Genomic DNA, 22,571 nt, shown 5'->3' with positions numbered 1-22,571 from the left:
AGAGAGAACAGCTTCAAAAACAAAAGCAATAACAAATTCTACTCAAAATCAGCCTTCCTACTAGAGCAGTATTTGGCATAAAAGATAGAACCAACAAAAAGCGACCATGAAAACATGAAAAGGTTATGAAAATCTCTACAGGTATCGATGAAGTGGATGAAGAGTATGTGAGAACATATACCGGGGCCTGTAGTAATGGAAGTGATCTGGAGGAGGGGTTGCTAGAATAAGAATGATGACTCTCTTCTTTAATTAAGACCTTCTCCAATAACCGTGCATACGTGCACACACACGTGCATGTGCACATTCCCAATTCCTTATAACGTTTGTGTGGTATGTTAGTTGATAAGTCCTTCAACAAACCAAAACTGAAGATACATAAATGAAAAATGGGATTTGACTGAGACAAGTAGTAGGTAAATCTGACCATTTACACTTCCTTAAAATTAAAATTCAGTGTAAAAAAGATATCTTTTTTAAAATCCTCACCTTATATTGGCTTATATGAGACAAGAGAGATGAAGCATTGCAAGAGTTTCTAATGAAGGGGTTGACAGAAAGTGAAGGAAGAGTAAGACTAACAGGAAAAGCTTCCAGATAAGTGAGACTTCCCAAAGCATTAGGGAAGTATACAGGTCTCTAACTCTCTTCAACATCACTATCTTAAAAAGAAACCTTAACAGATAAAAATTAACAACAGGTGGAGGTTCATCACCAAATGATGGAGAGTTGTGTGTCAAACAGAATACACAATGAAATAGAGTAACGCTCTTAAAAACAAGTATCCAGGGAACAGTTAAGGTCCTCAAAGGCAAGAAGTGTATTATGCCTCTATCCCCATCATCCTCCCTTCCCCTCTTACCCTCACCAGCCTACAGGTATACAGAGGAACATAGAAACATGAAATACACACACCTGCCCAAAACAAATTCACTAAGCATCATCATACCCAAATTTGATTAAGGATATGAAGCTAATTTTGTTCTTTCTTAAGATAATTTATTGAATGCTTCATAATATAGAGACATAAACAGATTCAGTCAATTATTAAAAAGTCCATATTAAGTACTGTTCTTCATCCGCACATCACAATTGCCATAAAAAGTTTAATATACCATTAAATACATGTACGTCTAGTGTCAATATTTTAGGACCTTTCAGTGTATATACCTGAAAAGATATACATCACATAGAATTAACATCCCAAAAATAAAAGAAAGAAAAGAGAAACAGCTGCTGCTTGCCAGACTCACTTACCCAGAGCCAGAAATACAAATAAGGGTAGAGAGAAGGTGAGAATAAAAAGTGACATCAGAAATCAAAACATGCTACAACCTGGTAGTTCTAGAAACTTCTGAAGTAAAATTTGGGGAGGTTAAAACAAATGACAACAAAACCAGAAAGGAAGATTGGCGTCAACGGTGGGTGGTCTGCTACCATATGTACCCATGTGACCTTGTTCAACTCACTTAACTTCTCTAGGCCTCAGATTCCCCATGTGTAAAATGAGAAGGTTGGACTAAATGATCTCTTTCAGATACTTCCCAGTTCTGAAAGTCTATGACTCCATCAAATGAACTGGGGAAGGGGAGTTGAAATATATATACCAAAAGCTACACTCAATTAACAAAGAGACGGTTCATTAACTCTGGGATCCTGTGTTTAGAAACACAAAAGTAAAAGGGCAGCCAAGTTCCCAGACTAGCTCACATGCCACCTATAGCCACAATAATGTTAAGTGAGCCACAGTACTGACAGTGCAAGCCTAGGTCCTAAATTCTGGAAGCAGGAAGCCACTGAATACAGGAATGAAAAGAATTTCCTTCCTTTTCTTTGCATATAATGTTAAACTCGAATAAAATTTTGAAAAAGGCAGAATCTGTCTTTGGTATCTTTCTACCTTCCTTCTGGGACTCTAAATGCCTAATCTTAAGAGTCTAAACCTGAACTGACTCACTTAATAGACTGCAGCTTGACACTTCTTGTTCTGTGCTTTCTTTTCTTTTCGTTTTTTTTTTTTTTTTTAAACTCAGCTTCTGAATCTAGTTATTCAAAAGTAAAAAGCTCTGTGGTTTTTATTTTCCTCCACTGAAGCATTCTGGCATCTGCAACAAGGCTTGTTGTTACAGGAGGTTAATCAGGACAAGAGGAAGATCTATGCACAGATCATGTGTAAGCTGGGGCCCACCTACACGCCAAGTCTCTGCAGCACCTTTCTTTCACCTTGTTACCTGTCACCCCACACCCTCCATACCCTACCCCCGAATCTGACCATAATGGATTATCTGCCATACTCTAAACCCCACCATGCCAAACACCTTCTTCCATGCCAACCGCCTTCTTCCATGCCAACCTCTGCCCGTAATGCCATACGCCCCACCTGGAGGTCTCCAGGAGAGTCTCAGCGGATTCCTTCACCCCAGCTCAAAAATGCCCTTCTTTATGAAAACTTGCCTAGAGGGTACAAGTCCTATTTCCACTGTTCTCCACACAGCTCTGTTGTATACAAGTTACCTCTTCTGCAATACTATGTCTACTTATTACTTCAGACTATAAAAAACTACGAAAGACTGAAATGGTATCTTATTCACCTCTGTACCATCAGCAAGTTTTACAGGGTCTAATATGTGGCAAAATCAGCATAAATGTTTGCTTCTTTGTGAATCTGAGGAAATTAATGAAAACTCACTAGAAGAAACAATAATGGTGTCTACTTTACTCGTAAGTCTTCTGAGGTCTTATTGCTCAATTCAAGAAAGATCACTAAATTAAAGATAGAAAAGCAACATCCTATAAGCCAACAAAGCACACAGAATCTCTCATCCTTTCTGGTGATGATTTAAATGCCCACCAAAGGCAGAAAAGAATCTTGCTCTTACATTTGAGAAATAAATTTTACAGAAACTGTGACAATCAGGAAATGTAACTACAGATTAAAATTTTTTCTGTTGCATAATTTACAGACATCACAGAGGAAAAATAAAAACCAAGGAGAAAAATAACACATTTCATATAACATTTTTTAAAAGGTAGAAAATGGGTCAGTATTTTGGAAAGGAATAATAGTCTTCAAGGGCAAAAATGACAAAATACTTTCTTCCCATTTTTCTTTTGTTCTTTTTTCCTTTTCACATCCCTACTGACAAAGTCAAAAAGAAAAACAAAAGGTTAAAGATAAGATAAACCAGCTGTACCAAGCGGGCAAGCCTTACATCCCTGCCCCAAACAACAGAAACCACCCAACTCAACAATATTAGGTAACTTATTTATGTTATATACAGTTGGAGAATACCCTAAAAGCTGTTTCAATCGAATGACCTAAAGACCAGAATAAACAGAACCACACCCACTCTGAAGCACACCTCCATGGAAGAGGTTATTAAAGCTTTAACAGAAAAGCTCTGCTGTGAATTACACTTCAAGTCACCACAAGGCTACTGGCTCAAAGATGGGCTAGATGCCAAGTCATTTAAACCGTATCAAGTAAAGTGAATGTGTGCCAACATTGTTTTGACCTCATCACTATGCTTTCTGAATAACCTAACAATGCTTGGACTAATTGTTTTAGGAACACAATTCTGTTAAAATATATCATTAACTCTACCTGATTCTAACAAGGAAATAACTTTCACTTAATAGTTATTTTAGAAGTTATTTGCAAGCATACAAATAAAAAACATACTTACAGTTTGTATATCTTGTAATGGTTTTTATGCTTTGAATCCAAAAACCTTAAAACAAAACAAACAAAAAGCCACCATTAACAAAAATGAGCTAACATTTGAAATTACATTTATACTATTGATAAAACCTAAAAGATTCCATTTTTCCTAATCTCAAGTACCATTTAAGAAAAATAAACAAACAAATTCCAATAAATATTCCCTTCATGGGTTTAAATTAATAATCATGTCATTCTTAAATAATTATTATATTACACAGATTTATACAATCTGAAGTAAAGCCAGAGCTTTTCACAGAATAAATATTTTCATCTCTCTTCAGCCTAACATTATGAGGTTGAGTATTAAGTAAGTTATTTAAAAGGCAGCATTAGCACTTAGCTTAAGTTCATCTAGCTCATTTAGATGTGAGAAAAATAGACATGTGTAATCAAGTAATCTTAAAAATAACATGAAAATTCAGCCATCATTTTCTTTCAAAGAAACTTTCCATATCTGAAAGATGCAAGTAGTAACTATTAACTCCATACAAAGTTCATTAAGTATTTTCATATATATATTCTCAGTTGATGCTCACAAACATCTGAGATAGAACTTACTCACATTTTACAAACAAGGAAAATAGGAGTCAAAAAATTATAAAACTCGCCCAAAGTCATACAGCTAATAAGCCAAAGAATCAACACCAAAGACCTCTCCTTCCAAACAATTACAAAACTAAACAAGAGCAAAAAACAAACAAACCTAAACAAGAGCAACAATTACAGCCAATAAAAGCACTTGCCATGTGCTTTTACCACATGTATGTACTTCATGTATATACATTTGTTTACCGTTAGGAGGTAGACAATAGGCGAGAGAGTTTAGAAAAGTATAAGCTGAGGAAACAGCAGGATAAACAGAATTAAAAAAATGGAAAACAAATGAGAAGATTTAAAGTCGAGGAGTTTCAACTTATGAGTTCTAGAGAAAAGAACAGAAAACACAAGGAAAAGAAATCCAAGATAATAATTCAAGAATAATACCCCAAACTGAAGGACAGGAGTTTCCTAAGTCAAAGGATACAATGAGTATTCAGCAAAAGTGATGAAAATAGACCCAAATACAGCATATATAGCTCAGTGAAATTTCTGAATACTGAAAAGATGAACATAGGATCCTATAAGCTGCCCAAGCGGAAAGAGGTTTCATAAAAAGTATCTGGAATCAGAATTACACCACCCTTTTTAATGGCAACACTAGCAGCTAGAAAACAACTTCCAGGAAAAAACCTTCTGACTATTTCCAGCCTAGAATACCATACCAAAAGAGACATTAAATCAAGTGTGAATATATAGTAAAGGCATTTTTTAAACAAGAGAAATGCTGTCCACATTTTCTCTCTCAGGAAGTTACTAGAAGATGTGTTCTACCAAAACAAGGTGGGAAACCAAGAAAGAGGACAATTCCAGGAACTGAAGAATCCAACTCATGAGAAGGGGAAAAGGGAATTCTCAGAATGATGGTGAAGAAACATCTGAAGTAGACAGCTGTAAGGCAAACCTAGGGAACAACTGACCCAACTCACGGTAGATCAGAAGGCTCCTAAAGAAGATAAAATCGATTTAATGTCCAATGGGCTTGAACATGTTAGGAGGTTTATATAGTTTAGAGATAAACTGAAGTTAAAAACATAGAGACTAAAGAAGTTGAGAGAGACAGAGAGAGAGAGACAGAGAGAATTTTACCTCCAGGGAAAATAAAATGCTCAGAAAAAACAGTTATAGTACTTAATTGTAAACTGCATTTATCTAGTCATAATCACATAAAACCCAAAATTGATATAACCAAAATTACAAATTTAGCTACTACAAAGAGGGCTGAAGGGGCGCCTGGGTGGCTCAGTGGGTTAAGCTGCTGCCTTCGGCTCAGGTCATGATCTCAGGGTCCTGGGATCGAGTCCCGCATCGGGCTCTCTGCTCAGCAGGGAGACTGCTTCCCTCTCTCTCTCTCTCTGCCTGCCTCTCCATCTACTTGTGATTTCTCTCTGTCAAATAAATAAAATAAAAATCATTAATAAAAACAAAACAAAACAAAACAAAAAACACAAAGAGGGCTGAAAATGTGTGTGGTTGGGTAGAGAGGAAAGAGAGTTCATACATTTGGATGTGAAATATCATGCCACACAATCATGACTCATAACTTTGTCACTAATTGAAATGATATATTTGTATTCGTATGTCATACTAAAACAGTTGCAAATGGTAAAATACTACTTATTATCAACACTTAAGAATTAGGTTATTAGACTATAAATTTTATGTAATGTGTTAACTATAGTATTCTAGCACATATTTGGTTTCTTAGTATTTTCTGAACTATTATAATCAAAACAAACATAACAATGACTTTCTCCTATACCATCAAAACCTTCTCTAATGGACTTAGTATGACAAGATGGGTTCCTCTTAATTTCTGCAGAGTAAGGCCCTCATTCCATAAACCACTCAGCAGTTTCCAGACTAGGCTCTTTCCTTGCATGACCATATTTCATTAAGGGTTCTGGGTCCCTACTATTTTTTTTTAATGGTATGCTTTCATGTTTTCATTCCTTGATACCCACTCCTATCAAGATTATCTTTTATTTAAATGTATTGAGAAAACATGAATTAAGTACCTGAAATTGTGCTTATTTCCCTGGGATAAAATTATTTATGAATTATTATCCCTGCCATCAAAAGTAATACTAGAGTAACTGTATCAGTGAGAATAAGGTTTAGCTGTGAGAAATAGAAGAAGGTGGAGGGAGGAGGGGCTCATAAACAAATATGCTACTAATTACACTGAATACACTACTCTCCCACATAAATTCCAGGATTAGTAGTGTACAACTGGTTGGGTAGATTTGTTTCATACAGGACTGGACCCAGGACCCTTCCATCATATGCTCAGCCAACACGATGGGCAGTGCAAGGTCTACGATGGTGCACCATCATATTTGTATAAGCAGACTGGAGAAGGGAAAGAAGGATAGGCCCCTCCTTTAAGAACTCATCATTTCTACTTAAGAACAAAAGATCATAAGTTATCACATTATCAAATCTAGCCACAAGGGAAGCTAGAATTACTATCGGCATTCTGGGAAAACATGTACACAGCAAACAAGTGGTATTCTATTAATGAAGGGAAAAGTAAAGAGGATCATTGATTTTCTCTACTGTTGTTCTAGTCTCTGGTTGCAATTATCTCTAACCTTTTTTCTTCTGCAAAACAAAAACAAGAACAAATGACTAATATTAATGTAACAGGTATATTTGTAATCCTAATTTAAAATCACTCTAAGAAGGGCTAAGAAGGGGTCCATAAGCTCCACCAGACTGCCAAAAAGGTACACGGCATAAAAAAAGACTAAGAACTCTTGCCAAGGGGCAAAGGGAAACAAAGGAAAATTACTACTTTGTGGTTCTGGTGGTGGTTGTTAATAAACCACAGAGAACAATTTCATCCTAATGTTTCAGGCGTACTTTTCTTTAAATATTTAAGGTATGGGTCACTTTTTAGGATTCTTCAGTTTAGCCTACTTCTTCAACTAACCAAGGAAGCAGTGATTCTGCTAAGATGACTTCTACTCAAAAATATGATTATACTACAGAAAAAAGTGGTGCTACACACCCTTCTACTCTTGTCTCTCATACGTCTTTATCTTCCCAATTCCTAAACATTTCTCAATTTGTACTTTTGGATTTTCAGTTCAAAGTGAGATAACATTTACATACAGTGAAAGAGATCATAGGTGTACAACCAACTCAATCAAAATACAGAATATTCCACCATTCCAGAAAATTCCTTATGCCTATTTGCAGTCAAACCCCACTAAGCTCCCAGGCAGCTAATATTACCACAGTTTTGTCCTTATTCCTGAACTTCATATAAATATGACCATATAAGATGCAGTCTTTTGTAAATGGCTTCTTTCATTTAATCTACTGTTGTACAGATTTATCCATGTTACATGCATCAATAGTTGATTCCTTTTATTTGGAAAATGATTCCACTGCATGACTACACCATCATCTGTTTAAACATTCTCCTTTGATGGATATTTAGGATGTTTACAGTTTGGGTTTATTATGAATAAGTACATATTCTTGTGCAAAAATTTTAGAGACACATACTTTTATTTCCCTTGAGTAAATAAGTAATAACTAAGAAGTAGAGTTGCTGGGTCATAAGGTAGATAGGGCAGGTGTATGTTTAACTTTAAAAGAAAGTACTAAACAGTTTTCCAAAACCAGTTATACAATTTTACAAACTTATCTGCATTTTAAGAGTTCCATTTGCTCCACAGTCCCATCAACATTTGGTGCTGTCAGTTTTAATCACAGCTTTCCCAACAGGTACAAAGTGGTACCTTACTGTGGTTTTTCAACTTCCTTTTCCTGATGACTAATGATATTAAGCATATTTCCATTTATTTATTAGCTATTTTTATACTTTCTTCTTTGAAAATGTCTGTTCAACTCATTGGCTCATTCCCCAGCCACCACCACCACCCCGCCCCATTGAATTAACTGGCTTTTTATTATTGATTTATAGATGTTTTATATATTCCGGGTAAAAGTCTTTTATCACATATATGTATTGACATAAATATTTACTCCTTATCTAGGACTTGCCTTTTCCTTTCCTTAATAATGTGTTTTGATAATCAACAATTTAAAATTCCGATAAAAGGCACCTGGGTGGCTCAGTTGGCTAAGTGTCTGCCTTCATCTCAGGACATGATTTCCAGGTCCTGGGAGCAAGTCCCATGTTGGGCTCCCTGCTCCACAAGAAGTCTGCTTCTCTCTCTGTACCCCCATTCCACTTTTCTTTCAGTCTGTCTCTCAAACAATAAATACATAGAATCTTAAAAAAGGAAAATAAAATTCTGATAAAAATCCAATATATCAAATATTTCTTTTGTTTACAACTTTGTATCCTTTCTGAGAACTCTTTCCCTACCCCTAGAGTTCACAAAGATATTCTCTATGCTTTCTTCCAGAAGCTTTATACTTCTACAGCTTTTTCTCAGTTTGCATTTTAATATGGTCAGAAATTTAGAAATTTATATAAATGCTAAGGATAACTGGGATAACCCAAACAAAAACAAATTATTTGAAGGACAGTGACTATAAAATTCAGAAAACATAACTCATTGCTATCTGCCGTATCTTTTCCTCCAAGGGTTTTTTGTTTGTTTGTTTTTGTTTTTGAGAGAAAATGAGTAAGCAAGAATGATCTGCAAAATACAATTTTCTCCAAGAAAGCTAAAATTTAAATGTGAGCAGTGAAAAAGGTATTTTGGGGGACTAACAATTCACTTTTAGTACATTTTGGGTCTGGGACTGTTAAGTTTTGAATCCAAATATATAAACCAATATTGTATAAATAAGCAAACACTCATCTTATAGCCCAAATCCAAGGAACATGATTCACATGTGGCTGCCCTGCACACACTTAAGTGGGGCTGAAATACCAAAACAGTCATAGCAGTTATCACAAGTTTTCAGGGAGAGATGGAGGTTTTCACTATTCACTTTCAACACTTCCGCAACTGTTAAAACATAAGCATATACTACTTTCCAATGGAAAAAAAAAGTATCCTACTGTATTTTCCAAAAGAGTATAAATTGATCAAGTTATATATTATTTTACCTCCAGAAAGTCAGTCTGATGAGCTTAGAAATCCAACTGTTTTTGAACAGTATATTTTAGTTTACATAAAATAAATATTTTTATATACTATTTTTGAATTAGAAAAAAATGGAAACCTGGGTTTTTTTTTAACATGACAACCATCCTCCTTGAGAAACAGTTTGGGTTTTTTGGGATATTTTAAATTTTTATTTATTTATTTGACAGCACAAGCAGAGGAGGAGGAGAGGGAAAAGGAGGGCTCTCCTCTGAGCAGGAAGTCCAATGCAGGGCTCAATCCCAGAAGTCAAAGGCAGATGCTTAACTGAGCCACCCATGTGCCCCCAGATATGGTTTTAATGAGATTCATGCAATTCCTGTTTATAAAGATTCATGATTGGGTGCCTGGGTGGCTCAGTGGGTTAAAGCCTTTGCCTTCAGCTCGGGTCATGATCCCAGAATTCTGGGACTGAGCCCCACATAGGGCTCTCTGCTCTGTGGGAACCTTGCTTCCTCCTCTCTCTCTCTCTCTCTCTGCCTGCCTCTCTGCCTACTTGTGATCTCTGTCTGTCAAATAAATAAATAAAATCTTGAAAAAAAAGAAAGACTCATGAGGCTTTTTTAAGTGGTATCTTCATTCATACGAAGCCTGTCTCGAGGACATTTTTAAAAAAAAATTATTAGCAGGGGCACCTGGGTGGCTCAGTGGGTTAATAAGCCTCTGCCTTCAGCCCAGGTCATTATCTCAGGGTCCTGGGCATCAGGCTCTCTGCTCAGTGGGAAGCCTGCTTCCCCCTCTCTCTGCCTGCCTCTCTGCCTACTTGAGGTCTCTCTCTCTCTCTCTGTCCAATAAAAATAATTAAAATATTTTAAAAAAATTATTAGCATACACTACCACAAAATTGCAAATCTGATCTCAGTGAAAAACAATGATTAACAAAACACAATTTATCAAAATGCTGGTCACTGACCTTTAAATCCCTCCTAGAGGCACAGCCATAGAAAGCTCAACCTTTAATTTCATCAAGACACTTCCTGTGTTATTTTAGCTGGTGTCTATAACTTATATTCAAAACCAGCTTTTTATTCTCTTTTAAATTTCAAGTAATTTTTATCAGAGACACAAGTGCTAAGAATGTCTGCTTCACAAGCTTATATTTTCTTACATTTCACTCAGGAAGTACTGAGAACTTAATAGCCTTAATGATTCCTTTTAACATGACTTTTTTTAAAAAATCACTTCAGTTCTTCAGTTCTAGAGAAGTAAATAATTTACTAGGGAAATCTTTCATAAAAACTATATATCCCACAAAATAATACTGATTGGGCTAGTAAAATGGAAATAAACACTAAAATGGTAAATAAGCATCAAGCTGCTGGTGGCTTGCTTACCAGTGTGCAATATTAAGGCTATTAAAACAACATCCAGGTTGGAGACTGGGGAAGAATATCATTAATGATTAGCAATGTCTAATATCAGTCAGGAAGAGAGAATGATATTAAAATTTTCACTGCATTTGCTATTTCTGGAAAAAAATCAATACAAATTTATGGGTAAAATTCAATAAAAAGCAAAATTTGAACATTATAAATTATTTTACAGTAGTAAGGTTAGTGTAAAAATTTCAGGCCTTAAATAAGTTTGTTCTTAAAATCGTTTTATATTGGTTTTCAATACAAAGGGGTCATCTACTGCAAGTTTTCTTACAGTAGCATGTATATACTTTCAACCATTATAGAGTATCTGGTACAGGAGTTATCCTCTGACTAGAAGCAAATCTAAAACTGGGCAAACCATTTTGGGCACTAAACAAAAGGCAGCACAGGCTTACAGTCCTTCAGAAAAAAGGAAGATGAGGTAACTCCCATGACTACCTCACTTTCAGTGTGAAGGCTCTCTTCTGACACAGGGGGGAAACAGAACAAATGCAACAAAGGTCTCACTGAGGTAAAGGCAGAGATTGAGTTTGGGGTGCTAAGACAGCTGAAGTTTGTAGAACAAAAAGGAAGAGAAAAGGGATTGAGTAGGAGAACCTCAGAAATCTGTGTGGAAATTCATCTTTGGTCCTTGGCCAAGAGTTGGGCTGCGTATGTGCAGGATCTGAAAGCATAATGGAGATGACATCAGAGATAGCACATCCAGGAGGAGGAGTTCTGGCCCAGCCAGAATGGAGAGACTTCATTGAAGCATACGAGGTATTCAGCTGAACCCCCAGAAAGGCCACACCTTAGAATTGAGGACCATGCCCTAAGACAAAGGACAAACCGGAAAGAAGCCTGCCTTAACAAAGAAAACCAAGCCTAACCATACCAGAAGAAACGCCTGCCAAAATGAAACTCAATACCCTTAAAGAAAGTAACAATCCACATTTCCCTAAAACATTACCTTTCACAACATACAACATATCAATCACGACATTAAACAATTACAATTTATTAGACATGCAAAGCAGAAAAATAAGACCCATGACCAAGAGAAAAAAGCAGTCAATAGAAACTAATTCCAAGATGAACCAGGTGTTGGAATTAGCAGATATGGACTTCAAACAGCTATTATAAATATATACATGAATACAAAGGAAGATAACTACAATAAGTGAAAGAATGAAAACTCTCAACAAAGAAACAGAAACTATAAAAGACAGAAATTCTAGGCCTCAAAAGTCCAGTATCTGGAAAGAAAAGTCTACTCTTAAAAGAAGACTGGATGCCTGTGCTCGCTCTCTCCCTTTCTCTCTCTGATAAATAAAAAAAAAAATTAAAAAAAAAGATTTCACTTTAAAAGAAGAATGGAGACTGCAGAAGAAAGCTGTGGCAGACTGCATTTTTCAAGAAGGACTGCATCATCCATCTCACATAGCTCTCCTTTCAACCTAACTTTAACACTTCTTCCATCAACTGGTAAAGTCTACTGTTCCTCCCCCTAAAACTTGGGCACACCTTTGTAACAACCTGAATCAAGAGAATATAGCAGAAGTGGTATTATGTGATTCCTAAGACTAGATAATAAAAATGTCAAGCACTTCCACCTTGGAATCTGGATTTTCACTCTTGGCACGAAGTTAACACAATATGATGAAGCATGAACTAACCCACATGGAGAGACCACTTGGAAAGGCCAAGTAGAGGGGTGCTGGCCAATAGCCAGGCTGAAGATCCAGATAACAGCCAGCATTTACCAGACATGTGAGTGAAAACACCTGTAGATGATTTGGCCACAATTTGCCAACTCATTTCTAGTCAGGGAGTCCCAGACTCCAGATATTTTGGACCTAAAACAAACCATTCCACCATGCCTATTCTGAATTCCTAACTCACTGAATTTGCACTTGCAGATAAAGTAGGTAAATGCTTTAGATAATAAATATGTGTAGAGGCAGCTTGATATGCATAAATATTAGCTGGAACACAAAAATATGAATCTGACAACAAATTAGTAGTAATTATCTAATCTGAAGAACAGAAATAAGAAATTGAAAAAATGAACAGCTCGTCAGTGACCTGTGTAACAATACAAAAATCAAGAGAATATAGTTTATCACCTATATTACTGGAGTCTCAGAAGGACAGGTGAAAGACAATGGGACTTGAGTGGCTCAATGGGTTAAGCATCCAACTTTTGGTTTCAGCTCAGGTCATGATCTCAGGGTCCTGAGATAAAGCCCCACTTCGGGTTCTGCACTCAATGCAGAGTCTGTCTGAAGATTCTCTCTACTTCTCCCTTTGCCTCTCCCCCCATGCTCTCTCTCAAATAAATAAATAAATCTTAAAAAAAAAGATAAAAAAACTAGAGAAAATTTGTTGCCATCAGACCTGCCCCTCAGGCTGAAGGGAATAATGGGAATAAAGGTAAAAGAACATTTTTTCCTTCCCTTTCTCTGAAATACAAGTGTATAAAGCAAATAAAGTAACACTGTATTCTGGGATGTAATACATAGGTAGACATAAGTTCTTCTTTTATAAGGTTCTTACATTTAATGCTCACAATATCAACTCTAAGAGGACTAGAATAAACTAAAAAGTGTGTTTTCTAACCCTTATTGCACAACCTCTAAAATGTGTGTGTGTATGTATGTATATGTGTGTGTATATATATATATATATATATATATATATATATAGCTAGAAAGTCAACAGAATTAAAATGGAATACCTAAAATTATTCCATTAATCCCAAAGAGTAGAGGAAAAGAGGAATGAAAGAGAATAAGAATGAATGAACAAAGGAGTATTGAACAACTAAACACAAACAGAAAAATGGTAAACAAAACATTTCAATAATTATACTAAATGTAAATGGACTAAATACAATTAAGAAAGTCAGTAATTATAAAGCAATTTTAAATTTGATCTTATAGTATTTTTTTATGAAATATAGTCTATGTAGGTTTACATATACTTGCTATATAAACTGGAGCACTCTACAGGCAAAATAAAACACAATGTTCAATTGTGAGGAATGCAAGATTACATTAAACAAATGCAAAACTCAATCTAGCTGCTCTACACACTTATACCAAATTAATAAACTTGTTCCAATAAAGGTAGGGGGGAGGAATTTGGGTTACAAGATAAACTTTCTTTATAGGCCTAAGAAATTCTGTTACTACTCTGGTGAAGTTACTATGACAGTCCAGGGTCTGATCCTCTACCTTCTGTGTAAGATGTAATCCTCTCAGTATAGTGAATGGTACTTTCGTTCAGAAACAAATTCAAACTCATGTCATATGACTGATACATAAATATCATAAAGACCATAACAGCAATATATTAATTTCCTTAAAAAGTCCAACTGAACAGGAATTACCCACATCTTTATGACAAGTTCAATATATTTCCATAAGGAGACCCACCAAAAATTGAAAGTATAGTGCTGCTGAATAAATGTGGAATCAAAGAAAAGAAGCTAGTTAAAGCAACTTCTAACAAAGACGTTTTGATGTCTCCATTTTTACAACAGGAATTGTCTTGCCAAAAATATCTGAGGTTCATTGCCTAAAGCCTGGCCATGCTTTTTCCATGTTTCAACAGCTAACTGATCAATCCACCCACCGGAAGGGCTTCATGTAGACTAAATCTATTCTAGACAATTAAATTCAAGCTTTATTGGAAAGCCTGAGTCATTCTCCTTCTTGAAAGTGAACTGGTATATCTGCTTGTCAATATATACTGCTACTAAAGTTTATATTATTAGAGCATTTGATCACTTTTAAATGCTTGGAGAATTGATAAAAATTCATCTTACAAATATTTATTGAGTACCTCCTCTGTGACAACTACTACTGTATTTACAGGGTAGCACTGACAACCACAATCATAATAACAAATGCTCCTGGAAGTCTGGGAGAAACCCAGAAGCAAATCCTTTTTAAAGATATCCCATTCAGAAAAGACTACTACTCCAAAAATAGGTAAAAAAGAAAAATTCATATCTGAAAAGAAAAAAAAAATAACTACTTATTTGCTACATTTTTCTGTAGCTAACTCATTATTTGGCACCCTATTTAGTTCTGCTGCATTCATGTTAAATTAAAATTTGCTCATACGGTGCCTGGGTGGCTCCGCAGGTTAAGCTAAGCCTCTGCCTTCAGGCCAGGTCATGATCTCAGGGTCCTGGGATCGAGCCCTGCATCGAGCTCTCTGCTCAGCGGGGACCCTGCTTCCCCCTCTCTCTGACTGCTGCTCTGCCTGCTTGTGATATCTCTCTCTCTCTCTCTCTCTCTCAAATAAATAAATAAATAAATAAAATCTTTTTTAAAAATTAAAATTTGCTCTTAGAACTCTAATATACCTGCAGCTGCCATTGCTACTACTAAAACATGAAATTGGGTTGTTGTTTTTCTTTTTAATATGTAAGTCATCTCTGCCTTAATCCCATTAACACAGGCAAGCCCCAAACACTCTTTTATCCTACTCATTTTTAGGTTGTCAAACTTAAGATCAGTTATACATCCAATACAAGTAAAGTATCCTGTTAAAAATGCAATCTTAACACTTGCCTGCACAGTACTGCCTTCTCCTCTATTACTTCAAGTTAAACACAAAAGCAAAACTCAGAGTTTTATATTAAAGTCTGATCAAAGACTAGGATCCCCAGTAGGAAAGAAAATCTATTCTCTCAAAAGAGGGATAGAACTAGAGGAAAAAGAAACAGCAGAGGAAGTGAGCTATCAGTGAAAAAATTCAGAAAGCTATTACTATGAACTAAAAGCTGCCAAGCACTTCTCCAAAGAAGTTGTAACATTTTGCACTTTTACCAACATGGATTAGAGTTCAAATTGCTATATATCCTTGCCAACGCATTATTACCCCTTGAAGTTTTAGCTATCCCAGTAAAATTTGAAACAGGTCCTCGTTATCTTTTAATTTCCATTTCTCCAATGATTTATTTTGAATATATTTTAATATATTTACTTATCATTTAAGTATTTTCTTTTGTAAAGTTTATGTTCAAAATTTTTTTTTGTCTTTTCTTTATGGGGTTGTCCTCTTATGAATTTTTTAAAATCATCTTTATATTGCATTGAGTTTAAGTCCTTTGGATATATGCATTGTGAGTACTTCTTCCAAATTTGCTGTTTTTGTTTTTGTTTTTTAATTTTACTAATGGTGTCTTTCAAACAACAGAAGTTTTTAATGCTGATCAAGTCCAGCTTGTGAATTTTTTCTTACCCGGTTAACTTCTTATGTACTAAGAAATCTCTGACTCGGGACGCCTGGGTGGCTCAGTTGGTTAAGCAGCTGCCTTCGGCTCAGGTCATGATTCCAGCTCCTGGGATCGAGTCCCACATCAGGCTCCTTGCTCGGCGGGGAGCCTGCTTCTTCCTCTGCCTCTGCCTGCCATTCTGTCTGCCTGTGCTCGGTCTCTCCCCTCTCTCTCTCTGATAAATAAAGAAAATCTTAAAAAAAAAAAAAGAAAGAAATCTCTGACTAAACCAAAGGTCACAAAGATTTTCTTCTCTGTTTTTATCTATTTGTTTTATAGTTTTACATGTTACTTTTATACTTCTATCTACAATATCCATTTGTATGTAATATGAGATTTTTTTGTATTATCAGAAGTAATTGTCTTCATACTGATATTCAGTTGTTCCAACACCATTTGTTAATATGAGTATCCTGTCCCCAGTGAATTCTCTATCATCTTTTCTAACAACCTATGTCTGAGTTTTCCTGTAATCTCTCTTCTGTTCCATTAACCTAAATATATATACCTTTTTTTCTTTCAGTAATTATATCATATGACCCAGAAATTCTTTTCATGGACATTTAACCAAAAGACAAAAAAATATATGTCCACAAAAGTCTTGGCCATGAATGCTCACAGCAGCTTTGTTCATAATAGACCTAAATTTACAATAACCCAAATGCCCATCACAGGTGAGTGGATAAATAAATTATATCGTAACCATACGGTGGAATACTATTCAGCTATAAAAAGAAAAAAGTCATTACTGAAATAAGCAACAACCAAGGTAATTATGCAAAGACTAAGAAAACCAACCCAAAAAAGTACATACTCTATAACTGCATTTATATAAAATATTAACACAGTCAAAACTTAACTACAGTGAAGAATTAGAAACTGCCCAGAATCAAGGCTGGGGAACTGACTAAAGGGAGACATGAAGAAAACTTTTATGGCACTAAAAATGTTCTAAATCGTGACTGTGGCGATGTTTACATGGATGTATATACATGTCAAAACTCCCTGAACTGTACACTTAAAGTGAATATACTTTACTGCAAATAAATTACACCTCAATAAAGTTGATTAGGAAAGTAATCTGATTACAACTACCAACATGTAAAATGCAACCCACGTCAAAATATCTCAAATGTATTTTGCTTAATACCAGAGATAGAAATACAACAAGTATATCACCTTCAGGAATGAGAACTTTTTAGAATGAAAAGCAAAATGACATTCAGAAAAGCACTGTCCAGGGTGCCTGGGTGGCTCAGTCATTAAGCATCTGCCTTGGGCTCAGGTCATGATCCCAGGGTCCTGGAACTGAGAGCCCTGCATCAGACTCCCTGCTCAGCAGGAAGCCTGCTTCTCTCTCTCCCACTCCCCCTGCTTGTGTTTCCTCTCTTGCTGTGTCTTTCAATAAATAAATAATTCTTTAAAAAAAAAAAAAAGCACTGCCCTATAGGACTTTCCTCAGTGATGAAAATGTTCTGTATCTATGCTGTCCAGCACAGAAGCCACTAACCGCATGTAGCTATTGAAAACTAAGGCAAATGAACATTAATGAGTAAATTTATCTTAACTAATTTAAACATAAATAGCTACATGTGGCTAATAGCTAACATATTGGACAGCACAGGTCTAAAACACAGAGATCATTGAAAAAACACAACAGACCACAATACATATGCTTAGGAAGGTAGTGGAAATGGGAACATTCTTGGAATAGAGCATAAAATTAAAAGAGGAAAGTTACAGTAATTACTGGGACTTTACAACTGTCAAAATACCTATTGACAAAGTATTATTTTCTTTTTAATATTTTATTTATTTATTTGACAAACAGAGATCACAAATAGGCAGAGAGGCAGACAGAGAGAGAGAGAGGAGGAAGCAGGCTCCCCGCTGACCAGAAAGCCCAATGCGGGACTCGATCACAAAACCCTGAGATCATGATCTGAGCTGAAGGCAGAGGCCTAACCCACTCCCACTGAGCCACCCAGGCACCCATGAAAAAGTATTTTCAACCATACGCAGTTTTCTAACAAATACCTGGTATGTTTGATTAATTTTATTAGTAGATTAATACAGTAAAGAAGAAAACTAAAATTCTGGACGTATTTCTAACCTAGAATGAGGAACAAGTTTCAGTGGAAATGCCAGGAAACAGGGAGAAAGTGTTCATATAATTTTAGAGTTCACATCAGACAAGGAAGGAAATACTGGCATAGTTAGATATGATACAGATCAGTAAAACGGATTTCAAAAGCTTCATTTAAATAACAGGGTATGAATTCATAACTCAAAATCCAAAAGGAAAGATTACAGAGAGACTAATTTAAAAACTAAAATTCTGCATAAACAATCACAAGGGATACTAGCTTAAAAAAGGCAAATGAACAGAAATTATCTTAGAAAACCAATCAATACAGTTGCAGAGAATTCACTCACAATGTTCAGACTTAAAAGGTTACAACCGGGGGTGGGGGAAGGGAAATAATCCTAGTGGAAAAAAGGGAAATAATCCTAGATGAATACAAAAGAGCATATATAAAGGAACATAAGAATAGTAAAGACAAAAGAAAAGGCTTGAAATGAGGAAAATGTCTGGATCCAAAAAGAACATTAAATAAGGTAGAACTGCACAGGTTAGAGAGTCGTATGACACTAGAGCCAGAGGATAAGCAGAACTCCAGAAAGAAAGAAAGGAAGAAAGAAAGAAAGAAAGAAAGAAAGAAAGAAAGAAAGAAAGAGAGAGAAAAGGCAAGGCTAGGCTTAGAAGCCACTAAATTCCCTTTCACTTCTATTGTCTCTGTCCAAGAGAAGGTTTGCTCTGATTCAGTAACTCAAGAGTGGTGGATGCATGACATTTTTCTGGATTAAAATGGTTTCAAGTTGCTATTTAAGCAAGGTTATTTCTTAAAGAATATTCTTGAACAAACAACTGTTAACAAAATCTTTGACATTCCATGATTAGACATATTAGTAAAGCATACAGTTAGCAATCAATAATTTGAAACAGAGATAATCCATCAAGCTCTCTGTAACAGCTTCACCTGAATCTCGCAGTCATAAAATTCAAAAGACCAGCAAGGCAGGGCATTATAAAATTGTCTTAAGAAAGAATACCACTAACTTCCTTAATTTTTGAAGCGTTCATAAAAATCATTAAGAAAAAAGACTTTTAAATATGCTGAAGATAGGGTCAGTATACATGTACAAACCAAAAGGAAAAAAATATGACCAATAAAGATCACAAAGTCGCTTAATCTCACAATTAAAGAAATGCAATAAAACTCAAATTACCCAACAAATTACAAAAAGTTTAAGTTTGATAATATTGTTTGCCAAGACTGAAGGGGGAAAGATGCTGTCATACATGTTGGTGAGAATAAATTCCACTGTGGAGAAGAGAAAAACTCCACTGCTCCACTGCTAAGGATCTACCTTCAGTAAATACCTGTTAAAGGACACCAAGGTATGTGTGAGAAAATGTTTATTAGAGTGCTGTTTTCAATAGTGACAAACAAGAAATAACCTAATATGGATTGGAGGGGACTGTTTATTATGGAATGATCATAAAATGGAATAAAAGCCAATAACAAAATCAGTTCCATCTCCATGTCAGTATGGAAAATTCCTAAGTATGGTAAATGGAAAAAAAAAAAAAAAAAAGCAAGATGCAGAAGAGTAGGCACTATGTTCCCAACTATTTCTCTTAAAAAGTGGATGTAAGAAGAAAACAGTTTCTTAAAGAATACCTGAAAGTTTTAATTGTAGGTATCTTTGGGAAGAGAGTCTGAGGATAGGACGTGTGAAGTAAGAGAAATTTATAGGAGGTTTTAGTACTCTTTAGGCTGTTCAGCATCCACAACCATTCTAATTTGGAGAGAATTTCAAAAAGTGAGAAGCAAATATTCCCTTCCTTATCTTCCTCATCATGGGTGCAAGTCTAACACCAATTAGGTCCTTCTACTCTGGACACTGAATCCTAGGTGGTGATAGCAAGGGGCAAAGGAGTCAGATCACTGAAAGAAAGCTCCAGAAGTGCTGAAAGCTTATAAGCACAGTCAACAACATGCAGTCAAGGCAGCAGTACCCGGGATAGCAAGTTTTCAAGCAGCCATGTCCTAAGCAGAGACTGCCTTATTGTAACCTCTTAACCATGCCTTGCTTCCCTCAAAGCAAGGCATGGTCTTTTGCTTCTGCAAAATTCCTAAGCCTGATTCTCTACCTATGAGCTATCTAATATTTTTCAAACAATTCTTTTCTGCTTAATTAGAGCTACTTTCTGTCATGTGCAACCCAGAACTCTGACTCTGTTCTTTTATTTATTATCCTATAGCTGTTCTGTTTTTTTGGCTTTTGTTTGTTTTTTTTTGTTTTTTGGGGTTTTTTTTTTTTTTTTGACTAAGGGTTGGTAAAATACTTTTTGTATTCCCTTTAATAATGTGAACTATACAATTTCTTATCTAGCACTTTGCGCAACAGTGAGACTGGCAGGAGAATAAACAATCTATTTAAGAGAAAATATCACAGCATTTTTAAAAAGGGGGGAGGGTAAGTTCTCTCAAAGAACTTGAATATTACTTAGGAAAACATTCACCATGGCTGCCCCTCCCACTTCCTCCTCTCTCCTCCCAAGGATTTCATGCCCACAATTGGCTCACTGCCTTATAAATTTGATACAATGGAAAAGTGGAAAAAAGCAAGAAAACAGCACTTTCCAAAGGGAAATGGGAAAATTTAACTACAGATAACTTGGAAAGTAGACTAAAAACTTAAGAGCAGAGAGGTAATACCCTCAAAATGTGGAATAGAGTACAATCTAAGACACACTATACCTTACTTCAAATAATTTCAATATATAATAATCTGAATTCATTAAAGACAGCTGTGAGAATACAGAGTCTTTAGTTTTTAGAAGTCTTTTCTTTCCTCAATTCCTGTGAACTCCTATGAGCTGCCAAAGTGCATTTTAAAATTATTTTTGTCAAAGGAATACATAAACACGTATTCCAAAAGATATAAAAAAAACTTGTAATAAGAAATTAGTTGAGGGAAGATGGCAAAGTAGGAGTCACCAGGAATCCATCTCCCCACCTAAACAAGAATTGTACTGGCATAATCTGACTAGTGTAACTATTTTGGAATCCTGGAGTCTATTCAAAAGCTTGCAGCTTCTAGAAAAAGGCTTAGACAGTAAATCACAGTTAATTTCAGTCAATTTCAACTCTCACTATGGTAGCAGCTACCCACCCCAGTGCCCACCCCCTCACCTCGCAACAGGAAGCCATGCACATATGCCTAGCACAGCCTACACCAGCTTATGGGACCTTGTCCTCCAAATATCAGAGATCTGTGTTCTGATCATTGGCTGCTGCTTCTGATTACACAGAAGCAGGCCACCACTGCTGAAATCCCCACTGATGGAAAAGGCTTCCAGGGGACTTAAAGATCCAGAGCCCATTTTTTCCCTTCATTTCCCCCCTTTTTCCTCATTTAGGAGCCAGGCATTAAAGACTTGACATCCATTCTTGTGTGAATATAAGTTTGCAACTCTTGTGGGTAACTACCCAAAGGGATACAATTGCTTGATTTTATGGAGTATGTTTAGTTTTTTAAGAAACTACCAACTGTCTTCCAAGTGGCCATACCATTTTGCATGCTGTGGGTTTTTCATATATTGCCATATTGGATAGTACCAGAGTTTTTGTATGCTACATACTGGATGATTTCACCTATATGACAGTATAGAAAAGTCAGAAGTATGGAGACAGTAAAAAAAAATCAGCAGTTGCCAGCGGCTGGGCTGGGAGGAAAGGGACAAATAGGCAGACTGCAGACTACTGTTAGAGCAGTGAAACCACTAGGTATGTTACTATGATGGTGGATACATGTCATTAAAATTTTTCCAAGCTCATACAACACACAACACCAAGAGTGAAGCCTAATGGAAATTATGGATTTTGTACGATAATGATGTCAGAACAGGTTCATCAATACAACAAATAAACCACTCTGGTAGAGGGCAAGGATAATGAAGGAGACCATATATGTGTGAGGGCAGGGGGCATACAGGACAGTTCTGTACCTTCGAATTGAATGTAGCTGTGAATGTAAAATAGCTCCAAAAACTAAAGTCGATTTAAAAAGAAAAACTCCACACCCCATAGCTACCATGACATGCGATGGTAAAAGACAAAAATTGTCCTCTAAGGTCAATAACAAAACAGGAAGTCTGTTTTGCTACTTCTATCCAAAAAGGCAACCATATTAAAAAGGAAGAAATAAAATTATCTCTGTTTGCAGATGACATGTTCTATATGTTTTTACATGTACCTTAAAGATTCCACACCATAAAAAAAAAAAAAAAATCATCAGAATAAACAAACTAAGCAAAGCAGCAGGATACAAAATTAATGTGCAAAAATCAGCTGTACTTCTATACACTGACAATGAACAATCCAAAAAGGAAAATTCCATCCATGATAAACACCAAAAAAGAGAATCTAGGAAAGAACTTAATTAAGGAGGTGATA

At 35.9% G+C, this 22,571-nt stretch overlaps 1 pseudogene across 1 annotated transcript in view; it reads right to left on the bottom strand.

The window, feature by feature from the left end:
* The window catches only part of LOC309859847 (phosphatidylinositol 3,4,5-trisphosphate 3-phosphatase and dual-specificity protein phosphatase PTEN-like), a 136,160-nt pseudogene that overhangs the window by 35,737 nt on the left and 77,852 nt on the right, over positions 1-22,571 (bottom strand). The window contains exon 14 of the transcript XR_014316666.1: positions 3,687-3,731. The product of XR_014316666.1 is annotated as a phosphatidylinositol 3,4,5-trisphosphate 3-phosphatase and dual-specificity protein phosphatase PTEN-like (transcript). The remainder of the gene's footprint in view (positions 1-3,686; positions 3,732-22,571) is intronic.

The sequence above is a fragment of the Mustela nivalis genome (assembly GCF_964662115.1).
Source record: "Mustela nivalis genome assembly, chromosome: 2".
NCBI classification, from domain to species: Eukaryota; Metazoa; Chordata; class Mammalia; order Carnivora; family Mustelidae; genus Mustela; species Mustela nivalis.
Note: the sequence above shows the minus strand (reverse complement) of the source record. Positions and strands in the feature narration are given on the sequence as shown.